This window comes from Xenopus laevis, chromosome 1S, assembly GCF_017654675.1.
Source record: "Xenopus laevis strain J_2021 chromosome 1S, Xenopus_laevis_v10.1, whole genome shotgun sequence".
NCBI lineage: Eukaryota > Metazoa > Chordata > Amphibia > Anura > Pipidae > Xenopus > Xenopus laevis.
In genome coordinates this window covers 20510397-20523726 of record NC_054372.1, presented here as the reverse complement: position 1 = coordinate 20523726, position 13330 = coordinate 20510397, and positions in this window count along the sequence as shown.

Genomic DNA, 13330 nt, shown 5'->3' with positions numbered 1-13330 from the left:
AGATATCCATTCTCAAATAATAATAATGGGAGACAACTTCTGTGGACTCCTCATTCTTGACTTGCTTTAAGCTCCCAAATTTAGTGGGGCTTTTTGCAGCTTTCAGCTAGTTTCCTAGCCAAAAACAACATGGTGGCATGAGTGGACTTTTTGCCACCAACCAACAATGGCTTTTATTCCATCCAACCATATATTATCTATCGATCGATCGATCTGTCTGTCTGTCTATCATCTATCCATCCATCCATCCCCCCCCCCTCTCTCTCTCTCTCTCTCTCTCTCTCTATCTATCATCTCTCTATCTATCATCTCTCTATCTATTATCTCTCTATCCATCTGTCTATCTTGAAACATAATATATCCCCATTTGAGGCACCCCTTAATTAAAATGTGTCCTTTTCACTGCATGTAATGTAGCAAACTGGGTAAAATGTTGTGTTCTATTAAAGCTGTTTAGATGGTGTTGTAGGTTTCAAGAACTGTGAAGAATCAAACTCTTGACTGTGTGATTAAACTCACCTGCATTACTCTAGTGAGCCTCTGGGGTCTTATAGGCCATTCCAGTGCAGTTGCTTGATCATCAAAGCTCCCAAGCCTGATCCTGCCTGAGATTCCTGGTTCCTGTGCACTTCTGGGTCCCCTGTCCCCTGCTTGGTTTCTTGCTCTCGTTCTCCAGTACCTATCTGTTGCCATTTTCTATTATTGTGGATTTATTTGGTTTTAACCTTCGGCCTGTTTACTCTACCTCGCTTGTCTGCTGCCTTCTTTTGACTTTGGCCTTCCATTCAAACTTCGCTTGTCTGCCGCCAGCCCTGCCCATTCTGCCTGTTTACTGACCCTGCCTTATCTACCGTTAGCCTCACTACAGGCCTGTATTGGAACTCATTGATTATTTTGTTTTCTTATTCATTAAATATCTGTTCAGTATATAATGGCTTTTGCTCATTATTCAACTCTAAATGGGTTCATCCTGGGTTACTTAGCACACCGGCTCCTGCCTGACAGTAACTCATCAGTGGACAAATTTGCCAGAAGGTCAGTACTTTGAAATTGTTGGCCGACTTACATACAGTGCAGTGTGTGAGCAAACAATTCTTATTTTGTTAAATGGGAATGAGTTTTTGTACAAAATGTCCTTTACTATAGGTATGGGCAAGTGCACAAGACCTCTACAAATGATGTGGTAAACCATTTTGGATTGTAATCTTGGTAAAGCAATTTGCACTCAGTCCCTATAAAAAAGGAATAGGGAAATGCTTGAAACCACTGCCAATTGAAAATGAATTGGAAGCACTGGCTGATGTGATGCTTATTGCAATTATTAAGCGGTTAGTACCTGTCCATTGATAGGACCCAACATTTGCAGGTGATTTGTCCCCTTCCTAACATACTGCTCCAAAGCATGCAATCTGCAGTTACTTTTAACTGGCTTGGGAGCTATCGTTCTGCAACCCAGGTGGTGGTGTATCTGGCTGTTTGCTGTTCAGTCCACCTGTTGGTCTTTTATTTTTGCCTACTGCCATTTACCCTCAGTGACAAACTTTCAATGTGGGTTTTCTCCAGTCACCGGCAAGCAGCATGCAAATGAGCTGACTGATACATCCCTATATATATCCAATTCTAGATCACACTTCTTTGTATCACTCTATTGATTTTATCTTTGATTGGAAAATATCCAAACATTGCAGTCCTCTGTTCCTATAAGAATCCCTGATGTTCTGTTCTCTTTTTCTACACTCCATCAGACATTGTGTTTTCTCTGCAGACATCTAATGATTGGAAATAGAAAACAGAAATCCCTTCTCAAATAGGGCCCTGTTCATTCCAATAGATGAGTGGATTGCTAGACATATTACCATTGCTTCTGAGCAAGCAGCAAATGACTTTACGACTTGAAACAAATAATATAATAAAATATATATATTAAGGGCATTGCAGCTGAAACAACAACAGAGATGTGCAGATGTCAGCGTCTGTGGGGAAATGTGGTTTCTGGCAGTGCTGTGAAATGGTGATTTCCCCACATTAGCAGAGTCTCTGACTTAGTCATGTAGCTTTAGCCAAAGAAAGGCCAACTGGAATTACTGGATCCATGCACAATGTAACTGTCACATCCAGTGGCCCAAATCCCACATAGGAATGACCAGAAGGGTTAATATTTAAAGTATAGGAGTTTAAAGTAAAACAAAAGTCCAAGAACAGGTACACTTTAGCCAAAAATGAAAACAAGAACAAGAATCAGGAACATCAGCACGGAAGACAGAGTACTGGAACAGGGTCAGACTGGAACGTAGGAACGTAGGAACGTAGGAACGTAGGAACGTAGGAACGTAGGAACGTAGGAACGGGTGTCAACCAGGTTTTGAGACCTATGAACTGGCAGGAAAGCTCATTCAAGGTTTAAATAAGGGCCCTCTGCTGGGAGCTAATTAGCAAATCGGCTGCAACTGCCAGTTAATGCAGAGCAGCTGAAATAATTAGCAGCGCCAGGGCTAATCATAGGAACCTCATAACAGGGTAAGCCTATACTTCTAATCTGCCTGAATAGTAAAGATACAGGGCAACAGGCTGTTATATACAAGGTCCCTGGTTCAAAGCCAGCAGAGAGATAATTCCTTACAGAAACCTTTTTATAGGGTCATAGTTATCGAAGACTGAATATAGAGTTCATCGCAGACGCCTCAGTGGCCCCCATTTTCCTAGCAACCCATAATAGCAGCCAAGTGTTTTCTCACCATCCACATAAGAAATAAGCCTTATATGGGAAAAACTGGAAACGATCCTGTATTTTGCATGAAACCTTCTAAATTTACTTTTTGGCCTGGGGCCCCACAGGGAGCATGACCAGGGCATAACTGATTGGGGCCAGGGTGTGGTCTGGAAGTTTCACCAAGTTTCCCAGAGGGGAATGTCACTTATATAGGCTTTAAATGAGAACTAAACCCTAAAAATGAATATGGCTAAAATGCCCTATTTTATTTACTGAACTTATTGCACCAGCTTAAAGTTTCAGCTTGTCAATAGCAGCAATGATCCAGGACTTCAAACTTGTCACAGGGGGTCACCATCTTGGAAAGTGTCTGTGACACTCACATGCTCAGTGGGCTCTGATTGGCTGTTGAGAAGCTAAGCTTAGGGGTCATCACATTATCAAGCAGATAATTAGGTTGGTCTGTAATATAAGCTGATGCTACAAGGCTGATTATTAAATACTGATGCTACTTGCACTGGTTTCTGTGCTGTCATGTAATAATTATCCATATGAATTACTAATCAGCCTCATACTGTGACATTTATATTCTATGTTTACTGTATATTGTATGTTACTAAGCTCAGTAAGTGACAGCTATACAGTATGTGCAGTGAATCAGCAGAAAAGAAGACGGGGAGCTACTGGGGCATCTTTGGAGACACAGATCTTTACTGCTAAAGGGCTGTGGTTGCCTTGGGCTGGTACAGAAGCCCAAAACATGATAAACAACATTTCTAGCTACTTCTTTAGTTATCCTTTAAGGGAGATTTTTAGCAATAGGTGAAGTAGGAAATACCTATGTGCTTCTTTTGACATCTCTCAGGGAAAACATATCCTGAACTCCATTCACTCCAGGTCATGGCAGAAAAAATAGAAGTGGTGTTGTTTTACATGCACTATCATGGGTAGAGATGTCGCGAACTGTTCGCCGGCGAACTTGTTCGCGCGAACATCGGGTGTTCGCGCTCGCCGGAAGTTCGCGAACGTCGCGCGACGTTCGCCATTTTGGGTTCGCCATTGTTGGCGCTTTTTTTTGCCCTCTCACCCCAGACCAGCAGGTACATGGCAGCCAATCAGGAAGCTCTCCCCTGGACCACTCCCCTTCCCTATAAAAACCGAAGCCCTGCAGCGTTTTTTCACTCTGCCTGTGTGTGCTGAAGAGATAGTGTAGGGAGAGAGCTGCTGCCTGTTAGTGATTTCAGGGACAGTTGAAAGTTTGCTGGCTAGTAATCGTTTTGATACTGCTCTGTTATTGGAGGGACAGAAGTCTGCAGGGGTTTGAGGGACATTTAAGCTTAGGTAGCTTTGCTGGCTAGTAATCTACCTTCTACTGCAGTGCTCTGTATGTAGCTGCAGTGGGCAGCTGTCCTGCTTCTGATCTCATCTGCTGACTGCTGCAATAACAGTAGTCCTTGTAAGGACTGCTTTTATTTATTTTTTTGTTGTTTTACTACTACTACTACTACTACTATAAGAGCCCAGTGCTATTAGTCTAGCAGTGTTGGGGAGTGGGACTGGTGTGCTAATCTGCTGCTCCTAGTAGTTCAGCAGCACCAACTTTAATTTTTTTTTTAATATTCATTTTTTTTTTATTTTACTTTTTTTATTTTACTACCGCTGTAGTAGTGTATAAGTTGACCTTTTAGGCATTATTTGCCCTGTAGGCATTATTTGTTTTCTTCAACCCGCCATCTAGCTGTGTGACCTTGTTCACATTCTGTCTAAATATCCATAATATTACCGTCTCCAGAAAAAACACCGGAGTGACTTTTTTCAAGCAGCCATAATATATTTTACGTAATCCGTATCCACCGCTGTAGTAGTGTATACGTTGACCTTGTAGGCATTATTTGCACACTGTTTTCTTCAACCCGCCATCTAGCTGTGTGACCTTGTTCACATTCTGTCTAAATATCCATAATATTACCGTCTCCAGAAAAAACACCGGAGTGACTTTTTTCAAGCAGCATTCATATATTTTACGTAATCCGTATCCACCGCTGTAGTAGTGTATACGTTGACCTTGTAGGCATTATTTGCACACTGTTTTCTTCAACCCGCCATCTAGCTGTGTGAGCTTGTTCACATTTTGTCTAAATATTGATAATATTATCGTCTCTAGAAAAACCACTTGAGTTACTTTTTTTCAAGCAGCATTCATATATTTTACGTAATCCGTATCCACCGCTGTAGTAGTGTATACGTTGACCTTGTAGGCATTATTTGCACACTGTTTTCTTCAACCCGCCATCTAGCTGTGTGAGCTTGTTCACATTTTGTCTAAATATTGATAATATTATCGTCTCTAGAAAAACCACTTGAGTTACTTTTTTTCAAGCAGCATTCATATATTTTACGTAATCCGTATCCACCGCTGTAGTAGTGTATACGTTGACCTTGTAGGCATTATTTGCACACTGTTTTCTTCAACCCGCCATCTAGCTGTGTGAGCTTGTTCACATTTTGTCTAAATATTGATAATATTATCGTCTCTAGAAAAACCACTTGAGTTACTTTTTTTCAAGCAGCATTCATATATTTTACGTAATCCGTATCCACCGCTGTAGTAGTGTATACGTTGACCTTGTAGGCATTATTTGCACACTGTTTTCTTCAACCCGCCATCTAGCTGTGTGACCTTGTTCACATTTTGTCTAAATATTGATAATATTATCGTCTCTAGAAAAACCACTTGAGTTACTTTTTTTCAAGCAGCATTCATATATTTTACGTAATCCGTATCCACCGCTGTAGTAGTGTATACGTTGACCTTGTAGGCATTATTTGCACACTGTTTTCTTCAACCCGCCATCTAGCTGTGTGACCTTGTTCACATTTTGTCTAAATATTGATAATATTATCGTCTCTAGAAAAACCACTTGAGTTACTTTTTTCAAGCAGCATTCATATATTTTACGTAATCCGTATCCACCGCTGTAGTAGTGTATACGTTGACCTTGTAGGCATTATTTGCACACTGTTTTCTTCAACCCGCCATCTAGCTGTGTGACCTTGTTCACATTTTGTCTAAATATTGATAATATTATCGTCTCTAGAAAAACCACTTGAGTTACTTTTTTTCAAGCAGCATTCATATATTTTACGTAATCCGTATCCACCGCTGTAGTAGTGTATACGTTGACCTTGTAGGCATTATTTGCACACTGTTTTCTTCAACCCGCCATCTAGCTGTGTGACCTTGTTCACATTTTGTCTAAATATTGATAATATTATCGTCTCTAGAAAAACCACTTGAGTTACTTTTTTTCAAGCAGCATTCATATATTTTACGTAATCCGTATCCACCGCTGTAGTAGTGTATACGTTGACCTTGTAGGCATTATTTGCACACTGTTTTCTTCAACCCGCCATCTAGCTGTGTGACCTTGTTCACATTTTGTCTAAATATTGATAATATTATCGTCTCTAGAAAAACCACTTGAGTTACTTTTTTTCAAGCAGCATTCATATATTTTACGTAATCCGTATCCACCGCTGTAGTAGTGTATACGTTGACCTTGTAGGCATTATTTGCACACTGTTTTCTTCAACCCGCCATTTAGCTGTGTGTATTATCGTTTCCAGAAAAACCAACTGAGTTTTTGTTGTTGTTGTTGTTTTTTTAAAAATAATGCCAGGCAAAGGCAGGCCGCCACGCAGAGGCCGTGCTAGGGGCCGTGCTGCTATGCAATCCTGTGGCCCTAGCAAATTGCCCAGTTTTAAAAAGCCAATGACCCTGAACTCCCAAAATGCTGAAGAGGTAGTTGACTGGCTTACACAGCACACCCCATCCTCTACCGTTTCTAACTTTACCACAACATCCTCCTCATCCTCCACTGCTATGGCCACCCCACGTAACACTTCCTCCACCACCGGTGCCCCTTCTTCACTGGGGTCAGAGGAGTTATTTTCCCATGAGTTTCTTGAACTGAGTAATGCGCAACCATTATTGCCAGAAGAAGATGAAGGAGATGAGGACCTTACACCAGATTTAATTCTGGCAGAGAACACGATAGAGATGGACATAATGAGTGATGAGGAGGAGGTCCCCGCTGCTGCTTCCTTCTGTGATGTGTCAGAAGAAATTGATGCATCTGAGGAGAATGATGATGAGGAGATTGATGTTTTGTGGGTGCCTAGTAGAAGAGAGCAAGAGGAGGGTAGTTCAGATGGAGAGACGGAGAGTCAGAGAGGCAGTAGGAGAATAAGACTTAGAAGAAGCAGGGAGGACAGCCCGCAGGGATCAGTAGGGCAACAACATGTATCGGCACCTGTGTTCAGCCGGCCAACGCACCCGCCATTGCCGCCAATGCCGCCAACTTCTACTGTTACCGCCAGATCGCACACTTCCAAAAAGTCAGCAGTGTGGGATTTTTTTAATGTGTGTGCCTCTGACAAAAGCATTGTAATTTGCAATGAGTGCAGTCAGAAACTGAGCCTTGGTAAGCCCAACAGCCACATAGGTACAACTTCTATGCGAAGGCACATGAGCGGCAAGCACAAAGCACTTTGGGAGCAACACCTCAAAGGCAACAGGCAAACTAAAAGCCACACTCCTTCTGGTCCAGCATCTTACTGCTCTACCTCTGCTCTCCTTGACCCGTCTGAACCACCCTCCACTCCGCCTTCCACCTTGACCACCTGTTCCCATTCCCAGTCATCTGCCACCAGCCAAGTTTCTGTGAAGGCCATGTTTGAGCGTAAGAAGCCAATGTCTGACTGTCACCCCCTTGCCCGGCGTCTGACAGCTGGCTTGTCTGCACTCTTAGCCCGCCAGCTTTTACCATACCAGCTGGTGGACTCTGAGGCCTTCCGCAAATTTGTAGCAATTGGGACACCGCAGTGGAAGGTACCCAGCCGCAATTTTTTTTCTAAAAAGGGAATACCACACCTGTACCAACATGTGCAGAGCCAAGTTACCGCATCTCTGTCACTTAGTGTTGGGCCAAAGGTCCATATGACTACTGACGCATGGTCCTCCAAGCATGGTCAGGGCAGGTATGTCACCTACACTGCCCACTGGGTGAACTTGGTAATGGCTGGGAAGCAGGGAATGGGTAGCTCAACAACAACAGTGGAGTTGGTGTCACCGCCACGGATTGCACGCGGTTCTGCCACCACCTCTACTCCTCCATCGCTCTCTACCTCTTCTTCTTCTTACTCTGCTGCTGGGTCCTCCTTCTCCTCCTCCACACCTGTGCACCCCCAGCTCCCCCTAGGCTATTCGACGTGCCAGGTACGCCGTTGTCACGCTGTCTTGGGGATGACGTGCCTGGAAAGCAAAAACCATACCGGATCTGTACTCCTGTCATCTCTGCAGTCACAGGCCGATCGGTGGCTGACCCCACACCAACTGCAGATCGGAAAAGTGGTGTGTGACAATGGAAGCAATCTGTTGGCAGCGTTGAGACTAGGCAATTTAACACATGTGCCCTGCATGGCACATGTGTTAAATTTAATAGTCCAACGTTTTGTCTCCAAGTACCCAGGATTCCAGGACGTTCTCACCCAGTCCAGAAAGGTGTCGGCCCATTTCAGACGTTCCTACACAGCCATGGCACGCCTTGCTGACATTCAGCAGCGCTACAACATGCCAGTCAGGCGTTTGATTTCTGACAGCCAGACTCGCTGGAATTCAACGCTCCTTATGTTGGAACGTCTGCTGCAACAACAAAGGGCCGTCAACGAGTACCTTTTTGAACTGGGTGGTAGGACTGGATCTGCACAGCTGGGGATTTTTTCCCCCGTTACTGGGTGCTTATGCGCGATGCCTGCAGGCTCATGCGACCTTTTGAAGAGGTGACAAATATGGTCAGTCGCACCGAAGGCACCATCAGCGACCTAATACCCTTCGCTTTCTTCCTGGAGCGTGCCGTGCGACGAGTGACAGATGAGGCTGTAGACCAGCGTGACGAGGAGCTGGAAGCGCACGATTTCTGGTCGGAATCACCAGAACGAACCCAGGCACCTGCTGCAACGCAGGGAGAAGTGCCAGAAGTGGAGTCAGAGGAGGAAGGTGGCTTTGTGGAGGAGGAGGAGGAGGACCAACAGGAGCAGGCTTCCCAGGGGGCTAGTGGTGACCTTTTGGGGACCCCTGGTCTTGTACGTGGCTGGGGGGAGGAGACCGTGGATGATGCAGTCCTTGATAATGAGGAAGCGGAGATGGATAGCTCTGCATCCAACCTTGTGAGAATGGGGTCTTTCATGCTGTCATGCCTGTTGAAGGACCCCCGTATCAAGAGGCTTAAGGAGAAGGACCTGTACTGGGTCGCAACGCTACTAGACCCTCGGTACAAGCATAAAGTGTCAGAAATGTTACCAACATACCACAAGTCCGAAAAGATGCGGCATTTACAAACCAGCCTGCAAAACATGTTGTACAATGCTTTTAAGGGTGATGTCACTTCAGGAACTCATCAACATTCCAGGGGCAGAGGTGCCAGTAATCCTGCCACGAGCACACCTGCAAGGACAAAGCCCTTTGGCCAGTCTGTAACGTCAGACATGCAAATGTTTTTCTGTCCAAGGCAGCGCCACAACCCTTCTGGATCCACCCTCAAAGAACGCCTCGACCGGCAGGTAGCGGACTACCTGGCATTAACTGCAGATATCGACACTCTGAGGAGCGATGAACCCCTGGACTACTGGGTGTGCAGGCTTGATCTGTGGCCAGAGCTGTCACAATTTGCCATGAACCTCTTGTCTTGCCCAGCCTCAAGTGTGCTCTCAGAAAGGACCTTCAGTGCAGCAGGAGGGATTGTAACTGAGAAGAGAACTCGCCTAGGTCACAAAAGTGTCGATTACCTGACCTTTATTAAAATTAATGAGGGGTGGATCTCGGAGGGTTACTGCACGCCGGAAGACTTGTTCTGACTTCTATGCAGCTGTCCTTCTCTTCAAGCCTCATGACTCCACACACAGCTGTCCTTTAGCGTCCTCCTCCTCCCTCCGCCACCGTTACAAACTAGGGTGCAAACCCTACTGGTTTAATTTTTTCTGGCCTCTGTGCTTCAGTGGCTGCAACCAAAAAAACTGGGCAAACAATGTCTACAAGGTCAACGTATGGCAAAAAATGACTATTTTCAGCATTTATATGGCATATTTTTTCTGGCAACTGTGCTTCAGTGGCTGCGTCCAAAAAAATGCATATTTTCTGCATTTATATGGCATAATTTTTCTGGCCTCTGTGCTTCAGTGGCTGCAACCAAAAAAATGCATATTTTCAGCATTTATATGGCATAATTTTTCTGGCCTCTGTGCTTCAGTGGCTGCAACCAAAAAATTTATATTTTCAGCATTTATATGGCATAATTTTTCTGGCAACTGTGCTTCAGTGGCTGCGACCAAAAAAATGCATATTTTCAGCATTTATATGGCATAATTTTTCTGGCCTCTGTGCTTCAGTGGCTGCAACCAAAAAAATTTATATTTTCAGCATTTATATGGCATAATTTTTCTGGCCTCTGTGCTTCAGTGGCTGCAACCAAAAAAATGCATATTTTCAGCATTTATATGGCATAATTTTTCTGGCAACTGTGCTTCAGTGGCTGCGACCAAAAAAATGACTATTTTCAGCATTTATATGGCATATTTTTTCTGGCCTCTGTGCTTCAGTGGCTGCGGCCAAAAAAACTGGGCAAACAATGCCTACAAGGTCAACGACGTTGACCTTGTAGGCATTGTTTGCCCAGTTTTTTTGGCCGCAGCCACTGAAGCACAGAGGCCAGAAAAAATATGCCATATAAATGCTGAAAATAGTCATTTTTTGCCATACGTTGACTCAACGTATATGGCAAAAAATGACTATTTTCAGCATTTATATGGCATATTTTTTCTGGCAACTGTGCTTCAGTGGCTGCGACCAAAAAAACTGGGCAAACAATGCCTACAAGGTCAACGTATGGCAAAAAATGACTATTTTCAGCATTTATATGGCATATTTTTTCTGGCAACTGTGCTTCAGTGGCTGCAACCAAAAAAACTGGGCAAACAATGTCTACAAGGTCAACGTATGGCGAAAAATGACTATTTTCAGCATTTATATGGCATATTTTTTCTGGCAACTGTGCTTCAGTGGCTGCAACCAAAAAACTGGGCAAACAATGTCTACAAGGTCAACGTATGGCGAAAAATGACTATTTTCAGCATTTATATGGCATATTTTTTATGGCAACTGTGCTTCAGTGGCTGCGTCCAAAAAAACTGGGCAAACAATGCCTACAAGGTCAACGTATGGCAGTTGTTTAAAGAGAACAGTAGATTACTAGCCAGCAAAGCTACCTAAGCTAAAATGTCCCTCAAATCCCTGCAGACTTCTGTCCCTCCAATACAGAGCAGTATCAAGCAGATTACTAGCCAGCAAACTTACTATCATCTGTCCCTGAAATCACTAACAGCTCTCCCCCTACACTATCTCTTCCAAGCACACACAGGCAGATTTTTCAGATACATTTTTGCCCTTGATCCCCCTCTGGCATGCCACTGTCCAGGTCGTTGCACCCTTTAAACAACTTTAAAATCATTTTTCTGGCCAGAAATGTCTTTTCTAGATGTTAAAGTTCGCCTTCCCATTGAAGTCTATGGGGTTCGCGAACCGTTCGCGAACCGCTCGCGTTTTTGCGCAAGTTCGCGAATATGTTCGCGAACTTTTTTTCCGACGTTCGCTACATCCCTAATCATGGGAGCCTGTGGTTCTTAAACAAACTATATTAACAAATAAAGGTACCCAAACTAGGCTGCACTGAAACAATTTACAATACTGTTTTATAAAGTCTTTATCATTAGTATTATCATAAACATTTATGTTATATGTTCATATGCTACACTACAACATGTTTCTTTTTCCCCTTAAGCTTTTTATCACTGATGTGGTACATTTTTTTCTATTGTTGAAGTGACAACATACTAGATCTTCTCTAAACGGGACTGTCTCTACCCTGTGATTATACAGTTAAGTGCCTGAGCTGGTAGCTCACAACTATCGTACTAATTCACATCCCATTGCCCATTGTTGGTATAACAGAGAATGAAAACTTTTGTGCCTGTGTTTAGCTAAAGCTGCTCAATAAATACCCTATATTTTACCCCTAGAGCAGTGATGGGCAAAGTGCGTCTCTCCAGCTTTTGCAGAACTACAAGTCCCAGCATGCAAAGACTGCCTACAGCTATCAGGGCATGGTGGGAGTTGTAGTCTTGCAACAGCTGGAGAGCCACACTTTGCCCATCACTGCCCTAGAGCGACAGCAACTTGACCTCTTCTAGCAAATCCTCCTTCATGGGTTCCCTTTCCCCATGACATCCACTAAGGCTTTCTCTAGCTGGCATACAATCTTTATTGGGGTTATCCTACCCCTAGGTTTTGGATTTATGTTTTAGGGATGGCTAAATTACTAATTTTCTGCAGGCAGCAAAACACATTCCTAATACAAAATCTTTTTTTAGTCATGAGGACTATGGAAACAAATGTTGTGTATGCCTGATTTAAAAAAGCCCTTGTGACTCTACTGCAATACCTAACCTGATTTTCTCTATTTATTGCACTGAAACCCCAGTCATCTCCATGAGCTATATTTTGCAGCGGTACTACAGCCTCTACTATGAGCTAAATGTAGTAAGGTCCAGAAATATAATAGGGTTAATAGACTGCTGACAGGTCACAGGTTTTGGTCCTACTCCTCTCCCGAATTGATACATGTTGCTTTTCTAGTTATATGGTAATTCTTTTTTTTTTTTAGTTTTTTGTTTCAATTATACAATTAATTCATTATGATACAAATTCCATCATATAAATGTCTGGGGTCGAACAGGCACCATCATTGCTAGAAATTAAACCAAATAATGTTTTTTTTCCAACCCAATCATCCATAAAAGCTTTGACTGAATAGCTAACTGTATCCCAATCTCAGTTTGCATGTTTAAATCTGAGCAACCTTTCCATTCTTTGCCTTAACCAGTTGTAATGTTAATACAGTATAGCCCCTGTTGCTGGTGTGTGTTTAAAAGTAGATAAACCAAGCAAATTAGTATTTCATGTGTGTCGTGTAAGTGTTTTAGACCCAGTCAGGGTCTGTTTTAGTTGCATATAATAACATACAGAAAATGAAAGCTGCAAATCACAAAAGAAGTGGGAGTTCTTCATATTTTATGATGAGCCTACAAGGGAAAAAAAGGCATCAGATGTATTGCAATTCACCAAGAAGATCCAATGGAATATGGTGTTCCTTTGGCTCATCTTTAATACAGAACATTTATGTAAAATGTGAGCTCCAGGGCAGCATGTGAAAAATGTATGAAGGAGACAGTGGGAGCCGTATCTCCTTAGCCTCAGTGAGGGAAAGCAAGTTATTACTTAAGTCAGGAAAATGATTCCACCAACTTGGGACGGCAGTTTATCCCTTTAAAACTTCTCATGTTTATTTATTAGTATTATTTTTTCTAGGCAAAATTAGTCCCCCTATAAGATATATTGGATCTAACTGTCAATGATTACCTGACACCCAACTCCTGCATGAAGACAGAATGAAGAGAAACAGATGCTGAGAGAGGGATAGTGAAGATAAACTTGATTATTTCAGAAAC